Here is a 16,720-nt window from a genome sequence, read left to right as displayed (position 1 = left end):
GCAGAAGGCAATCTTGGAGCATAATCAGGCAGGCCAAAGTAAACAACAACCGGGCAGCATAGGTACAGAATCAGAAGTGGAGTCAGGGACAAACCAAGGTCAGTATCATATGAGCAGAGAAGGTACCAAATCAGCAGACTGAAGATAAGGTTGAGTTACAAATAGAGATTAGCAATGAGATATCAGGAACAAGAAGATTCAAGACTAGCTGGGTCAGAACACAGATGAAAGCACAGGGTTGCCTGAACACCCATGTAGCTTTTAGTAGGCCACTAGACACCCAAACGTCTGTGCTCACATGTACACTCATTCACACTAGTGTGTGAGCATGCGCATGTCTTTCCACTTGTATAGTTCTCATTCTGTGTGCATGTACATGAGCTGTGCTATGTGCATGCATATATCTTTGTGCATGGCTGTGCACATGATTTTTCTAAAAAGGTGGAATGCAGTGAGGTGCGGTGACATCACCCATGCCCCCCAGAGGAAATGGAAGCCATGGCCTAGGAGCTTTATTTTCTCTTTTCTAGCAAAATCTTTATTTCTAAATTGCCTTTGCAGACAATTTCACCTTTATGGAAGGTCTACTGAAAAAAAAGCCCTGAAAAAGAAAAATTGCAGCCAGCATCAATTAGAAAATGTGCCCTGTAAAGAGATATATCCTTAAACCGGCAACTTGCTTATTTGCTTTCACAAATAATGGAAGCAAACCCTGTAATAAAAAACGCTGCAAACTGTGCAACCAAATCAATACATCAAAAAGTGTCAGACACTCAAAAGGGATCTTCAATATCTCCGGATCATACAGCTGCACCTCCAGTAATGTTGGGTACCTTATCCAGTGCAGAAAGTGTAGCAAAGGCTCTTATGTTGGCAAAACAGGAAAGAAGTTGCAAACAAGGATGAATCTGCACAGTCATACCATCATGGAACATAAGGAAGATGACTTCTGCACACCTGTGGGACACCATTTTGCACAACCAGACCACACAATGGGAGACCTCAATATTTTAGTTCTTAAAAGAAATTTCAAATCCATTCAGGAAAGAAAAACTTTTGAACTAAGAATGATAATTCTATTTGACACAAGAGATAACGGCCTGAATTTGGACATTTCCTTACTCATTATCCAACAGTTTTATGACTATCACCTCAAGCATGACTGCCTCTGTGAGTGTTGTCTCTCCTCCCCCCCCCCCCCAGACTTTGCTTTTGCTGTGTCTTATCTCTGTTCTTTTTTTTCCATCCCCTACTTCTCTTTTAACATTCTGCGTGCCTTTGTGATCAGTACTGCTTAGACCTGAAGAAGGGGACATTCCCCAAAAGCTTGTCCTCAAAATTATATGTTAGTCCAAATAAAAAAAGTATCATGGACAGTACTCAATTGTTTCTGTATACCAAACTAAATATGTTGTGTATCAAAGAAATAGTGCAGCGCTTAAATTAATAGTCCTCAGTAATTCCCGATCAGTGGATGTTCCTCAATTTAGAATGGAAGAAATGCCCACTCACCGGAACTACACTTGGTACAGTGCAGTGTATGAATATTATTCCCTGGTGTCACTGGAACTGTACATCTGGTTCAGCACTTGGAAGAGTATCCCTCTCTAGATCAAGCAGGTCCAGGATCACAACAGCTTCTGGAAAAAAAATACTCCCCATGCGGGGTTAAAGCAAAAAGGTGCCCATAGTGTGATTAAAGTTTGAATAATGCGACACTGTTTTTAATGCTTTCTTTGCCAAAGGTCCTGTGCTGAGAACCTACAGGGTGAGGAATCAGTTTTCGGATATCTTACTTTTTCTAATAATATCACACTCAGAGATAATGTTAACAGATAAAAAAAAAGCAATAAAGCCTTTGATTTGAGGGGTAATGTATATGTTCCACTAAATGTTCATAGCAAAATAAAATGAAAATAAAAATAAAACATGTAACAATAGAACATAACCTCTATTAAAAAAAAACATACAAAGGACTGCCCTATTGCATTTTGACGGTGTACACAATTGTTAAATGATACTGCTTTTTTATTCATTTAGTCACATTTGTAAAGCCAAGTTGCAGGAATATTGAGTCCCTTGAAAAGACCATGCTGCTTAATAAAGTCATTTTAAACACCATCACCAAATAATGTTATGTCTGTTTTCTCTCAAGCTGAGTATTTTAAGACTGTAGTACATAAAATGTATTTTTGTTTGCACAAACCAATTCTTCTTGAATGTGTTCATTCTCATAATGCAAATATATACAGCATCACACAAATCTGGCACAGCAATCATGGAACAGATTGTTTATATTATACAGTATATGGTTCTTACCCACTTTTATTGATTTGCAGCAAGCAACATAAAGACCCCCCTGAGGTGTACACACATGGCACTATTTAAAGTGAAATTTACACATTTATACAATTTTAAAAGTAAAATATGCTTTTTTTTTAATGAAGAGCATCACAGAGATGGAGTTACAAAAAGCAAGCAAAATTCCATATGCCGGTAAATACAAAACAAACATTAGGTCAGTTAAATAACTTTTCTAGAGTAAATGAGAGTGCATGTGGGGTGCTCAGCTCATTAAAAAGCAATAACATGAAATCCAGCAAAATTAGCAAAGTCTGGATTGTGGATCCCTAGAGGTTTGGGTGTTAGCAGCTCCATTCTCTGAAACTTCTCATTTTAAAGTGGAAAACATAGATAGCAGAATAAGAGTGCAGCAATGAAGAGATGGATGTGGAATTATTGGGGGAATTGGAGGAAGGAGAAGAAAGAAAATGGGGTATGCCAAGAGATGGGGGATGGGGGTTAGAAGGGGGTGAGAGAAGGATTGTGACAGAGGTGTAGATGGAATAGAACACACGCGGGGAGCAGTGGAGCACACAAGGCTTTTATTGAGTGATTTGGAGGGCGCACAATAAGTATAGCAAGGTTTTGGCAAAACAAAAGTTAAGTCCGTACCACAGGGTGGGACACATGATAAGGAGCACACAACAGGGTGGCAGACTGGCAGGCAATGCGTTAAGTCCGGGGCACACAGCAGAAGGCAGGCTTTGACAGGCAATGGGTTAAGTCCTGGGCACACAGCAGAAGGAAGACTGGCAGGCAATGGGTTAAGTCCTGGGCACACAGCAAAAGGCAGACTGGCAGGCAATGGGTTAAGTCCAGGGCACACAGCAGAAGGAAGGCTCTGGCAGGCAATGGGTTAGTCTAGGGGGCACACAGCAGAAGGCAGGCTCTGGCAGGCAAGGGTTAAGTCCAGGGGCACACAGCAGAAGGCAGGCTCTGGCAGGCACTGGGTTAGTCCGGGGGGGCACACAGCAGAAGGCAGGCTTTGACAGGCAATGGTTTACTCTGGGGGCAAACAGCAGAAGGCAGATTGGCAGGTAATGGGTTAAGTCCTGGGCACACAGCAGCAGGCAGACTGGCAGGCAATGGTTAAGTCCGGCTTAGCTGTAAGGTCTGCCCGCAGCACAGGGCCTCTCACAGCACCCTGGGTTGCGAGCAGGGGAAGATGCCCGGGTCCTGCTCCAATCTCTCTGGAGCAGAACACTCCCAGGTTGCCAGGCAACAGCCGCGCTGGTGTCAGGTTGCCGTGGCAACAAGCCACACACCCTCCCTCCGGTCACGCACAGGCTACGTGTGGGTTCAGGGGCATGTAATGGGGAATGGGGGGTGCAGGGACCCAGATGGGGGGAGAGAGAGCAGGGGAAGGGGGCCGTGACAGGGATAAAGGGACAAGGAAGAGCCTGCAGAAGAAGGGAATAAGGTAGCACCTGATGTGAGAGGAGGACTACTGGAGTTAGGGTCAGAGAATTTATATGTTTTACCACAAAAAGGATATGTTGGAGGGTCAGAGAATAGTTAGGATTCAATTGGGTTGCTATAGTAAAATTTTGCTATATTCTGGTATAGTACAAATATCTAACCAATATTATCAGGGCTTTCTAAATGTTATCTTTTGGTGATAGAGAGAAGCTTTGAGGTCTTCCATTTGCAAGGTTTCAATAATGCAGGCAAACCATAATCAATCATAATTGAAGCCTTGGAGATATAAAAACTCCAACAGATACCAGAAACCAGCGATCAAATCTTCATGCTGCACAGAAAACACGGAATCTAACACTCGCTGAGGTGCTGCCCTTAATAGATCGGGGAATCTTGATATTGGCAAAAAAGAATAAAACAGGGCGCACTCTCCTTGTGCATTACTATGATATATAGGAAATGTATTGTACAATTACAAATGCGTGCTCACAAGCCAAAAAGGTCATAAAAACAGAGACGAGGTGCCAAAGATGACAATCGCGGACAGCGGAGGTCCTTGGGTGAAAAGTGCTAACATGTTTCGGGAGTCGAACTTCCTTCGTCAGAGCACTGAATAAAATACATATTGATGGTTCTTATATATGAGACCAAGTGATAATGGAAACCCTACCACTTCCCCTCTGTGCAAAAGGAAGGGGTGGAGTCCTGCAGGTAATGCCCAAAAGGGAGCTATCTTGAACTCAGATTGACATGTGGTAAATCACATTAATGGCTATAATATAACAACCCAAAATTGCATACCAAATAGACTGAGCAGATCCCCATGAGTGTAAAACATTATAGTGTAGATGTGACGAAACTCTGTGCATCTATGATGCAAATGGATAAATAGTGAACTTACACTGCTGCCGAGCAATAGTAGGGGCAAGAGATGATGGAAACGGGCTGACCATCATGGCGTCCCCTGTATGTGTGTGAGTGAGGATGCCACAGTTGCTATCTAGGTGAAACTCGCAAAATTAGAATATCGTACAAAAGTTCATTTATTTCAGTAATGCAACTTAAAAGGTATAAATGTGTGAGTTTAGCGAGCGCACCAATAAAAAGCTGCTGATGCACAAAAAGGAACCACAAAGCCTTTCTAAGATTATGACATGAAAATAGGGTGTGCAGCGCTATATAAATAAAACACACTGTCTAAAGTATGACAAAATATGACAGAAATGGAAAAATCCCATAAACTGGATGTTAGACAGTCCAAGGTAATATAATATTAGTCCAAAAAGGTATATTCCAGTGATGGAGTATAAATGACTTCAATCCAAATGGGTATATTCCAGCATCCTAACATGAAGGTGTAGAAAAATTGCCCACTCACCGGAAGTGCAATTTAATGTGCACATAGAAATTCCATGAAGCCGGAGGTCCCATGAAGGTATAGCCTGATGATAAAGGTGCCCTCTGGGGGTGGATAGGGTGACGGCTGCCAGAGAAGTTGATCTGGACCAATTTCCCAAATTGTCCTGCCTGGGTGGACTCCTAGAATGCTGGGCTGAGATGTGGAGGCTCAGTGCCAGGTAGTAGAGATGAGAACGCTCATAGTGTAGTATTATAAAAAGTATTTATTGAGTATATATCATTAAGATAAAACAGTAAACGTACAGGGTTAGAGTACCTATACAGATATGGTGTAAATGAGCTCTTTAAATGCACTGACCAGTGAATATAAATGATGGCCACCGGACCTCCTGATCCGGTGGCGTAACGTCAAGGCGTGCAGAGGCTCCTCCTAGACGCGCTTCGTGTAATAACACGTCTCCTGTAGGGGTGATGCCAACTTAAAAGGTGAAACTAATATATGAGATAGACTCATTACATGCAAAGCAAGATAGTTCAAGCCGTGATTTGTCATAATTGTGATGATTATGGCTTACAGCTCATGAAAACCCCAAATCCACAATCTCAGAAAATTAGAATATTGTGAAAAGGTGCAATTTTCCAGGCTCAAGGTGTCCCACTCTAATCAGCTAATTAAGTCATAACACCTGCAAAGGGTTTCTCAGCCTTTAAATGGTCTCTCAGTTTGGTTCAGTCTAGGAATCACAATCATGGGAAAGACTGCTGACCTGACAGTTGTGCAGAAAACCATCATTGACACCCTCTATAAGGAGGGAAAGTCTCAAAAGGTAATTGCAAAAGAAGTTGGATCTTCACAAAGTGCTGTATCAAAGCACATTAATAGAAAGTTATGTGGAAGGGAAAAGTGTGGAAGAAAAAGGTGCACAAGCAGCAGGGATGACCACAGCCTGGAGAGGATTGTCAGGAAAAGGCCATTCAAAAGTGTTGGGGGCAAGGAGTGGACTGAGGCTGGAGTCAGTGCATTAAAAGCTACCACACACAGACGGATCCTGGACATGGGCTTCAAATGTCGTATTCTTCTTGTCAAGCAGCTCCTGAATAACAAAAAATGTCAGAAGCATCTTACCTGGGCTAAAGAAAAACAGAGCTGGTCTGTTGCTCAGTGGTCCAAAGTCCTCTTTTCTGATGAGAGCAACTTTTGCATCTTATTTGGAAACCAAGGACCCAGCGTATGGAGGAAGAATGGAGAGGCACACACTGCAAGATGCTTGAAGTCCAGTGTGAAGTTTCCAAAGTCTGTATTGATTTGGGGAGCCATGTCATCTACAGGTGTTGGTCTACTGTGCTTCATTAAGTCCAGGGTCAACGCAGCTGTCTAACTAGGAGATTTTGGAGCACTTCATGCTTCCTTCTGCAGATGAGCTTTATGGGGATGCTGACTTCATTTTTCAGCAGGACCTGGCACCTGCCCACACTGCCAAAAGCACCAAAACCTGGTTCAATGACCGTGGGATTACTGTGCTTGATTGGCCAGCAAACTCGCCTGACCTGAACCCCATAGAGAATCTATGGAGCATTGCCAAGAGAAAGATGAGAGACATGAGACCGAACAATGCAGAAGAGCTGAAGGCCGCTAATGAAACATCCTGGTCTTCCATAACACCTCAGCAGTGCCACAGGCTGATAGCTTCCATGCCACTCCACATTGAGGCAGTAATTGCTGCAAAAGGGCCAAAACCAAGTACTGAGTACATATACAGTTGTGCTCAAAATATTAGCAGTGTGTTGAAAAAAGTGAATAAAGCTCAAAATCCTAATAGCTTTTATTTCCATACACACAAATGCATTGGGAACACTACACATTCTATTCCAAATCAAAACATGAAGAAAAATATATCAAATTTGTGTTGTTCCTCTAAAAAAATTGAAGAAAAGTGAATATCAGACTTCAAAAAAATAGCAGTGTTTGTATTCTTCTTTACAAACTCAAACATTCACTATATAAACTGAAAAATGTTTGAAGATTTTGCTTTTCTTTGAATCACTTAATATTTTGTTGTATAACCACTGTTTCTGAGAACCTCTATACATCTGTGTTGCATGGAGTCAACCAACTTCTGGCACCTGTGAACAGGTATTCCAGCCCAGGATGATTGGACTACATTCCACAGTTCTTCTCTATTTCTTGGTTTTGCCTCAGAAACTGCATTTTTGATGTCACCCCACAAGTTTTCTTTTGGATTAAGATCCGGGGATTGGACTGGTCACTCCATAACGTCAATCTTGTTGGTCTGGAACCCAGATGTTGCATGTTTGCTGGTGTGTTTGGGGTCGTTGTCTTGTTGGAACACCTATTTCAAGGGCATTTCCTCTTCAGCATAAGGCAGCATGACCTCTTCAAGTATTCTGATGTATTCAAACTGATCCATGATCCCTGGTATGCGATAAATAGGCCCAACACCGTAGTATGAGAAACATCCCCATCCCCATGTCTTCACAGTGTACTGTGGCTTGAATTCAGTGTTTGGGGGTCGTCTGACCAGGGCTTTCTTTCTGCCGGAACGCGGCGGTACTGCGTTCCGCCACCTTTTTCTTCTTGTCCCCGCTCACCGACTGCCTCTGCAGAGCTGACAAGCTATGCAGAGCAGCGAAAGTGACAGGTGCCGGACGCGGCTTGTTTATGTCATGCTTGCGCGTGCCCGGCACCTGTCACTGCCGCTGCTCACAGCCGGTGAGCGGGGACATGCACGCTTCACCCCCCCCCCCTCTACCGCCAGCGTGTAAACATCGGGGGCGCGGACGATGGGCGAGGACACTATGCACGCTTCACCGCCCCCCCCCCCGCCGGCGTGTAAACATCGGGGGCGGCGCGGCGACATCAACGGCAGTGACAGCGTGGACGCAGGGGCCGTACAGCTTGGAGTAGGTAAGCTGCGCTCGGCTCCCTGTCACTGACTGCAGTATCATGTATTGCTCTAAATTTTTACTCTCTCCCCAGCCTGTGCCCACCTAAACTATCCCAACCACCTGTGCCCACCTAAACTATCTGAGCCCACCTAAACTATCCTCACCCACCTGAGCCCACCTAAACTATTTCAGAACGCAATTGCTCAGCGCTCAGCGGCGCCGATCGAGAGCGCCCCTCCTGTGCATGAGGAACAGGAAAGATAAATTCAGTGATGGACGGTATTTTTTGGAGGAAAAGGTGGCAACCCTAGGGGAGCCTGTAGGAGCAGGCACATCTACCAGACAGGGTACACATGCATGCTAGACTGATTTTATATCTATGCTGGACGTTTACAAACGGCCTGCCATGATTTTATATCTATGCATGTGTTCCTGGTGTCAGTACGGTACTGATTTTATATCTATGCGTGTGTTTCTGGTGTCAGTACGGTACTGATTTTATATCTATGCATGTGTTTCTGGTGTCAGTACGGTACTGATTTTATATCTATGCGTGTGTTTCTGGTGTCAGTACGGTACTGATTTTATATCTATGCATGTGTTTCTGGTGTCAGTACATTAGTCATTTTATATCTATGCATGTGTTTCTGGTGTCAGTACGGTACTGATTTTATATCTATGCGTGTGTTTCTGGTGTCAGTACGGTATTCATTTTATATCTATGCATGTGTTTCTGGTGTCAGTACATTAGTCATTTTATATCTATGCATGTGTTTCTGGTGTCAGTACATTAGTCATTTTATATCTATGCATGTGTTTCATGCAGATCATGCAAGAGGCAGCCGGGGGTCCGATGACATCATTTCCCTTATATGGTATGTACGGGAAATGATGTCATCGGAAGCCCCTCCCAAATTTTACTTGCATTCCTGTTCTCTAAAGGGGTGGTCCTAGGGTTTGATGGGGGCGTGGCCAGGTTTGGGTGGGGGAGTTCCACCACCTTTCCTCTGAGAAAAAAAGCCCTGCGTCTGACAAACTGTCTCCGGCCACTAGACCCAAAAAGAACAATCTTACTTTCATCAGTCCACAAAATGTTGCGCCATTTCTCTTTAGGACAGTCAATGTGCTCTTTGGCAAATTATAATCTCTTCAGCACGTCTTTTTTTCAACAGTGGGACTTTGCGGGGGCTTCTTGCAGATAGCTTGGCTTCACATAGGCGTCTTCTAATTGTAACAGTACTCACAGGTAACTTTAGACCTTCTTTGATCTTCCTGGAGCTGATTGTTGGCTGAGTCCTTGCCATTTTGGCTATTCTTCTATCCATTCGAATGGTAGTTTTTCGCTTTCTTCCATGTCTTTCAGGTTTTGGTTGCCATTTTAAAGCATTTGCGATCATTTTAGCTGAGCAGCCTATCATTTTCTTCACTTCTTTATATGTTTTTCCCTCTCCAATCAACTTTTTAATCAAGGTACGCTGTTCTTCTGAACAATGTCTGGAACGACCCATTTCCCTCAGAATTTTAGAGAGAAATGCATTGTAACCAGGATGTACAACATTTGCTGCCTTCCTTCCTTAAATAAGGGCAATAATTGCCACTTATTTTTAAAGAATGAATGACCTCACTAATAGAACTCCACACTGAACATGCCCCTTTCAATTAGTGATTGAATTACACAGAATCAGCAGCATGCATGTCATGACTGTTGGTTCTGTTGGATTTCTATTACTCTACTACACCTGCTAGTAAATTATTTGCCATGTAGAAATATAATTTCTACCAAAAACAGTGATTGATCAGGTTAGTGATGTCTGACTGCTATTATTTTGAACACAACTGTACATGCTTATACTTTTCAGAGGTCCAATATTGTTCTATGTATAATCTTTGTTGTATTGATTGCATGTAATATTCTAATTTTCTGAGATTGTGGATTTGGGGTTTTCATGAGCTGTAAGCCATAATCATCATAATTATGACAAATCACGGCTTGAACTATTTTGCTTTGCATGTAATGAGTCTATCTCTTATATTAGTTTCACCTTCTATACCACCATGCAGTACCAAAATTGCAAAAATGTTATTATTGATGATGGATGGACCTATCTCTATTAACAATAATAAAATTGCATTTGTAATATAAAGCATAAAATTACCATTACTGAACGACATTAAAAACCGGAGTAAAGGACATGATTTCACAATTATTATGAATGTCTAAATATCAGACTAATGCCCTTGTCATTAATATTCAAAGACATAATGCTAGGAGATTAACTATGTAAAGGACATGTGTAAATGAGCTCCTGTACATAGAGCCTATGATATAATATGGGTTTAACATGCATGATGTAGATCAAACACCTCTGAACTGTAAAACTACACCAGGGTTCTAGAACAAACAAACCCTATAAAGGTCTGTGAAAAGACAACATTGATAACACTTTTATTGCACCTGAAAAATAGCTACTCAAATGAGGGACTATACATCTAATGCGTCATTAAGACCCTTGGGGACCAGAGTGTCAAGATTGTGAATCCAAAAGTATTCTCTTTTGCAGAGCTTGCAAAACTTTCTGCCTGTGTCAATGTTGCCCTGTATGGCTTCTATACCAAATAGTTTGAAACCCATAGGGCTCTTATCATGTACTTCATTAAAGTGACAAGACACTTGTTAGCAAATCCATGTAGTATACTTTGCTTATGTTCTCCAAATATGTTTCTAAGTGAGCGTGTGGTGCGGCCCACACATAAGAGTCCACAAGGGCAGATTAAACAGTATACAACAAACTGTGTGCCATAGTTTATAAACTGTTTGATCAAGTGGGTCTTTCCATCTATGCCAAGAAATTCCCTCTTTCTCTGCCACATGTATGCACATGCCCCACAGTTGGACATCCCACATCTAGAGCTACCATTCTGGTCAAACAAGATGTTCTCCTTAGTTGTGGGGTGTTTGTTGGAAAGTTTGATCCTACTAGGGGCTATTATGCTTTTAATATCTCGTGGGCAATGGAAAATCATAAGGGAATGTGTATAGAAAGATGGGGATCTTGGGCAAGAATACCCCCAATATTTTTTAAGGGTTTTCTTGATGCTGAAAGCTTTCTGATTGTACCTGGTACAGAATGCTACAGTAGGTAGGCTCGTGTCCCTCCTAGGAGTCATGTTCTTTGGTGTAATCAAAAGAACAGCCTCCGTGGCCACCTTGCTGCAATATTCAGTACTGTATTTGCTGTATGCCTCTTCAATGTTAGAGGCATGCATAGCCTTTATCCAAAAACATTTCCTTCTAGATATGGCTTTGAGTGTCATAATCTTCCACTAAGGTGCAAGTCCTCCTAAGCCTGCAGAATTGTCCCAGAGGCACATTGTTAATCTATCTAGGATGATGATGACTCTTAGCAAGTAGGAGTTACCTGGTGTGTGCTTAAAATGGGTTTTGGATACTATATGTGAGTCTGGTCCAACTCGAAGATCCAGATCCAAAAATACTAGGCTGAAGTCATCAGCAATGAGTGTAAACTCAATGTCAAGTGGATTGGATTGACAGTGTTGGATGAACTCATTCAGCGTTGTCAAGGGGCCATCCCAAATGATCAAAATGTCATCAATGTAATGAGCGTAGAGGACCAGGTTTGCCCCAAATGGGTTATGGTTCAAAATGTGATATTGCTCCCAAAAACCCATGACCAAGTTGGCATAACTGGGGCAAATTTGGCCACTATAGCCGTGCCCTTGATTTGTCTATGAAATTGTCCTGTGAAAGTAAACTAATTGTGAGTCAGAGTGAATTCAATGCACTTCAAAAGGAAAGAGATTTGTGATGGGTGTAGGGAGTTGTCCCTTGTAAGAAAATACTGTACTGCTTGTAAGCCATATTCATGAGAGATGCTAGTGTACAGTGATGACACGTCTAGGGAAACCCACTTATAGCTTTCTTTCCACTGGTATTGTGACAAAATCTCTATCATATGGCCTGAGTCTCTCACATAGGAAGGTAGCTGAACTACCAAATCCTGTAGAAAGTAATCAATGTAATTCCCAAGATTACTTGTAAGACTATCTATTCCAGAGATGATAGGTCTACCTGGAGGATGGGTGGCATTCTTATGAATCTTTGGGATATGATAAAAATGTGGTGTCAAGGGAAACGGCCTATATAGGAATTACCACTCTTGCTTAGTTAATATCTTATCATGGACAGCCGAATCCAACAAACTCTTAAGGGCCAATCTGTATGATGTCACAGGATCTCCAGGGACATGTTCATATGTGACAGTTGAAGCAAGCGTGCACACAGAGATGGATACGAACCTCCATTTTGGCAAAGGGCTGTCCATCTTGTACAATTATCTCTCTCTCTACCTCTTTCCTCATCCTTCTCCCTCTCTGTTGAGTGACATGTGGTCTGCTTGATGCAGAGTTCAAAAAGGCATCGAAACCCAGTGGGAAGGCGTCCTGGCTATAAAACCTCAGCAGCTAGGTGCCCCCCTGTCTGGTAGCTGTGCAATCTGGGATATCGTAAAGGCGTAAACCAAGTCCTTCATGGGAGTTCAAAGACATTCCAGAGAAGGCATAAAACAAGACACCACATTCAACATCCATTTTCCCCTATGATTTCATATCTTGGAATATGAGAGACTTAAATAAAAACCAGGCATATCGTCAGATTGGTTACATTAATACAAATGGTTTGGTATATTACATTCCCTAGCTGTCTGTCACGGTATAAGGACCCCTGCCAAATGGCCAACGTCCATCATGGTGACTTCCCTGCTCCCGGCCAGCTGGCTGAATGGCCTCCACTGCCCTAGCTTGTTTCCTGCCCCAGCCCCTCTGATGTCCCCAGGGGTCCAGGATGTCCCCTGTTGCCTGCCCATTCATCCCTGTGGTCCAGTGACCCCCCCTCCACCTCTCATCCTGCCGCTGTGGGATGAGAGGTACAGCTTTCCTCACCCCTGCTACTATCTTCTCCCTCTATGGCCGCGGCCGGAGGAGAGAAGGTGGCGAGACTCACACCTCTCCGAGGAGAGGTGCGAGCCTCCCGCAGGGATGTTCCGGGCTACAGCGTCTTGCTGACGCCACCTCAGCCCTGTCATCTGCAGCGTGGGCACAGCAAGTTCCCGCGCTTGCGAATGTCCCTGGACAAAGGCCGCACTCTCAAGAGTGATTAAGTCTAATTGACGAAACATGTCAAAGGGAAGTGACGTCAGACGCACAGCTGAACCGGAAGTGATCAAGCGGCCATTATGGATCCTGGAAATCTCTATCTGAGACACAGGAGAGGATCTACTGAGGATTTCCGGAGATCTGGCTGGGCTTATTTCTTGTTTGATGGCAATTTTAAAGATGAAGATATATGTAAGCACATGAATAAAGTATATTCTGTTTAAGTTTTTACGGAATTACGCTATTGTGGTTTCATTTATGGTGGGCATCGTTTGGAGACTGATGTGGAGAGGAGTATAATACTGCGGCTGTGAAGATCCCTCTGGAGGAACATATTATTATATATCAGTACCCTGCCTGGAGGATTACTAAGATTGTGTTCATAATTTTTTGTTTTTTTTCGCTTCAGAAATCACTTTGGAGGCTGTCTTCACCTGGAGGTTGATTTTGAGATTTTGAATGATTTTGATATTTTGAAGGACTATTTTATTATTTTGGGACTTGTGTGGTTTTTGTTTTTGTTCAGAGCACTTATTATATTTGTATTTATACTTGGGATACTAAGCATACTTCATAAGATTATCACACTTTTTGGGGTTTAAAGTGTTTATATGCGTTTTGGGGAAGTTTGTGAATAAGGGAAGGGAACACCGTATTTAATTGTCAGCACCTAGAGCATGCTTTGAGCACTATGCAAAACATTATATTACCCCTAAAGAAGTCACTAAATAGTAGCTCATTTGATTTATGTTGGTTTTTGGGATTAGTAGTATATGTGCCTTTTTTGAGGAGAACTGGTGTATATATAGTAAATAAGAAGAAAAGGTCTAAGAGTGAGTGGAGCAAGTGGAAACATGGGAATATATCAGTATTTAGTAGGTTTAGATATGTGAAATGAAGATTATATATATTGATGTAAATGGATAAAGATTAAGCATTAAGGTTCTATACTGTGTATACGTACACAGAACTATGAATATGAGAACTAGTAGTAAATACAAGTGTTGAGTATATGTTAAAATAGCAAATTGGCATATCATCCCAAATTGGATATATGGGAAGGTGCATATATAAATAAAAATATAGACACACATAAGTTAAATGAAAATAAAAAGAATCTTTATTGAAAAATTATTATAAAATAAACATTTGAAATAGTAATTTATGATGGAGTCGACATGCAAAAACTCTAAAATAATAAGATTTTGTAGATTTTGTACTCCAGTTTTAGTAAATCAACCCCAGTGTTCTGTGAATGGCCTAGGGGATGGTGGGGATGACAATAGTTCTGCAGTCTATGAGAGCAGTAGCTCTCATATCTGGAGTGGGGCAGAAGTACCGTAGGAGTTCTACCACCTGACTGAGAGAAAAGAGTTGATTTCATAGAATTTAAAGTGATCCTTGACATTTTTTTATAGCATAGCAGAGGTAACATTTCTTTAAAACATTAATTTACACAAATCTCTGTGCCTAAAATCTCACTTTAACACAATACAAGATTAAAGCCCTACCCAGGCCAAACAATTGCATGGATAATATGTTGGAACAGTTTAGAAAGGTGAAAGTTACTGAAAAATGTCTCAGGGTGCTAAGCTGCTGGTCCTTAATTGGTTACTTTTTCCTATTTTTAATACTCAAAAGCAGGGCTAGACCGAGTGATCGGAGGAAGACACAGCCATCTTGGATTCTTCAGCAGGAAGGGGGTACAAAAAGGGCAGAACCTAAAACCGACGCTACTAACATAGTTCACAGCTTGTGGGGAAGGGGTACACTTTGACCGCGTCCCCACACTGACTCAAAGCCCTGTATTATAGTCCTTGCAGCTAGATAATGTTTGGAAGGGTGCAGAATAGCAGAACATAGAGCAAATGGTTTTAAATGTAATTGCTATGTAATAACTACAAAATCAGCGCATTGTGTTTTGATTAAGCTTTGTGGTTTTTCTCTGTTTATAAATCAGCTTCAGCAAGCTGTCATTTCATGATAAATGAATTAGAGAGCTGCATGTGTACTGAACCTGAGAAACACAAAGTTCAAGGTAGAGCCAAAAACTTTGCTTAATCAATTAAAAAATATATATATCACAATAGAAATATTCAAATAAAATTAATAACATTTATGCCCTGTGACGAAATTCACATGGAGTTGTCACTTCATGGAGTTGGCAGCCAATTAAACTGATGCACAAATTACATACTAAATAGATAACACTGATTTCTTTTCTTCTTAATGAATGCAAAATGTTCTTTTGAAACTGGCAGGGGTAAGTCTATAATTACAGCTTACCCAGAGCAGATACAAAGTATCCAGTTGTCATAGTTCCTTTTAATGTATATAACAGACTGCTCAAATTCTCTCTTTTCTCATTTATGTATTTTCCATTATTCTGGCGTAAGAAAGTCATTTTGTTGGCTCTCATTATAACTTCTTTTATTAAAAAGCATTAATAAGACCTTACCTTAAGTGTAGAGCCTAGTTTCGGGCATCAGTCCACAAAAAGGATATTGAGCAACTGGAGCGCAGAGAAGGGCAAGAAAACTAATAAGGGGTATGGAGGACCTCAGCTATGAGGACAAATTTACCCAAACAAATGTGCTCTTCCTTCAGAAAAGGCATTTATTGGAGGACATGATCACCTTGTAAAAATATATAAAGGAGTTGCTAAAGACATGGGGAACATGCAACTGGATGAAAAGAGGCTTAATGTTTACATACAGAAAGGTTTGTTCACAGTAGGAGCTGTGAAAGTGTGGAACCAACTTCTACATGAGCTAGTTGTAGCCAACTCAGTAGGTTGATTAAAAAAGAGCTGAACGTATTTCTAAATACAAAAAACAGAACTGGCTATTAATGCCCAACTCCAGACAAAACTATTTTTATGGGGGGGGTCAGTCTTTAATAATCACATTAAAAGTCATTTTTGTCTTTAAGAACTCTGTGAGATGAGCTAACACCTCCTCACTGCATCATAGTTGTGTCTACGAATGACACTGGTCCTGGTGCTTTGCCACACAACTCCAGACACAGATAGTTTTATGCTTCTTTTATCTTTAATAGACACATTAACAGTCATTTTTTTCTGCTTTGGGAACTCTCTAAGCTGAACTGAGAGCTCCATTATGCATTGGAATGATATATATGAACGAGAACAGTTCAAATGTTGAGCCACCACTTCCCTCACTCTGCTGTACCATTCACCAAGCACAGCACAAACTTCATCACTCTCCTATGCTTTGTGAATGGCACAGAAGAGTGAAAAGGGTGGAAGCACAACACTGGAACCTAGTTTTAAAGCAGTGCAGGTTCAGAAGTACATCTCTCCACTGTATATAACAGGAGATCTCCGTGGGGCTTACTGAGCTTCTAAAAATCTCCTAAAAATGAGACCTTTACTATCCCCATTATGGACTTAAACTCCACTGTTTTCCATTTTATGTACAAAGCTAAAGAAGGTATTTAGGTATATCTAGAAGGTATTTGCATTTTCCTTGTCCCCAGTCACCAACTCTGAGTTATCTTC

Source organism: Staurois parvus, unplaced genomic scaffold, assembly GCF_062004578.1.
Source record: "Staurois parvus isolate SC_StPar_1 unplaced genomic scaffold, SC_StPar_1.0 ptg000402l, whole genome shotgun sequence".
NCBI lineage: Eukaryota > Metazoa > Chordata > Amphibia > Anura > Ranidae > Staurois > Staurois parvus.
This window is presented reverse-complemented; position numbering follows the sequence as displayed.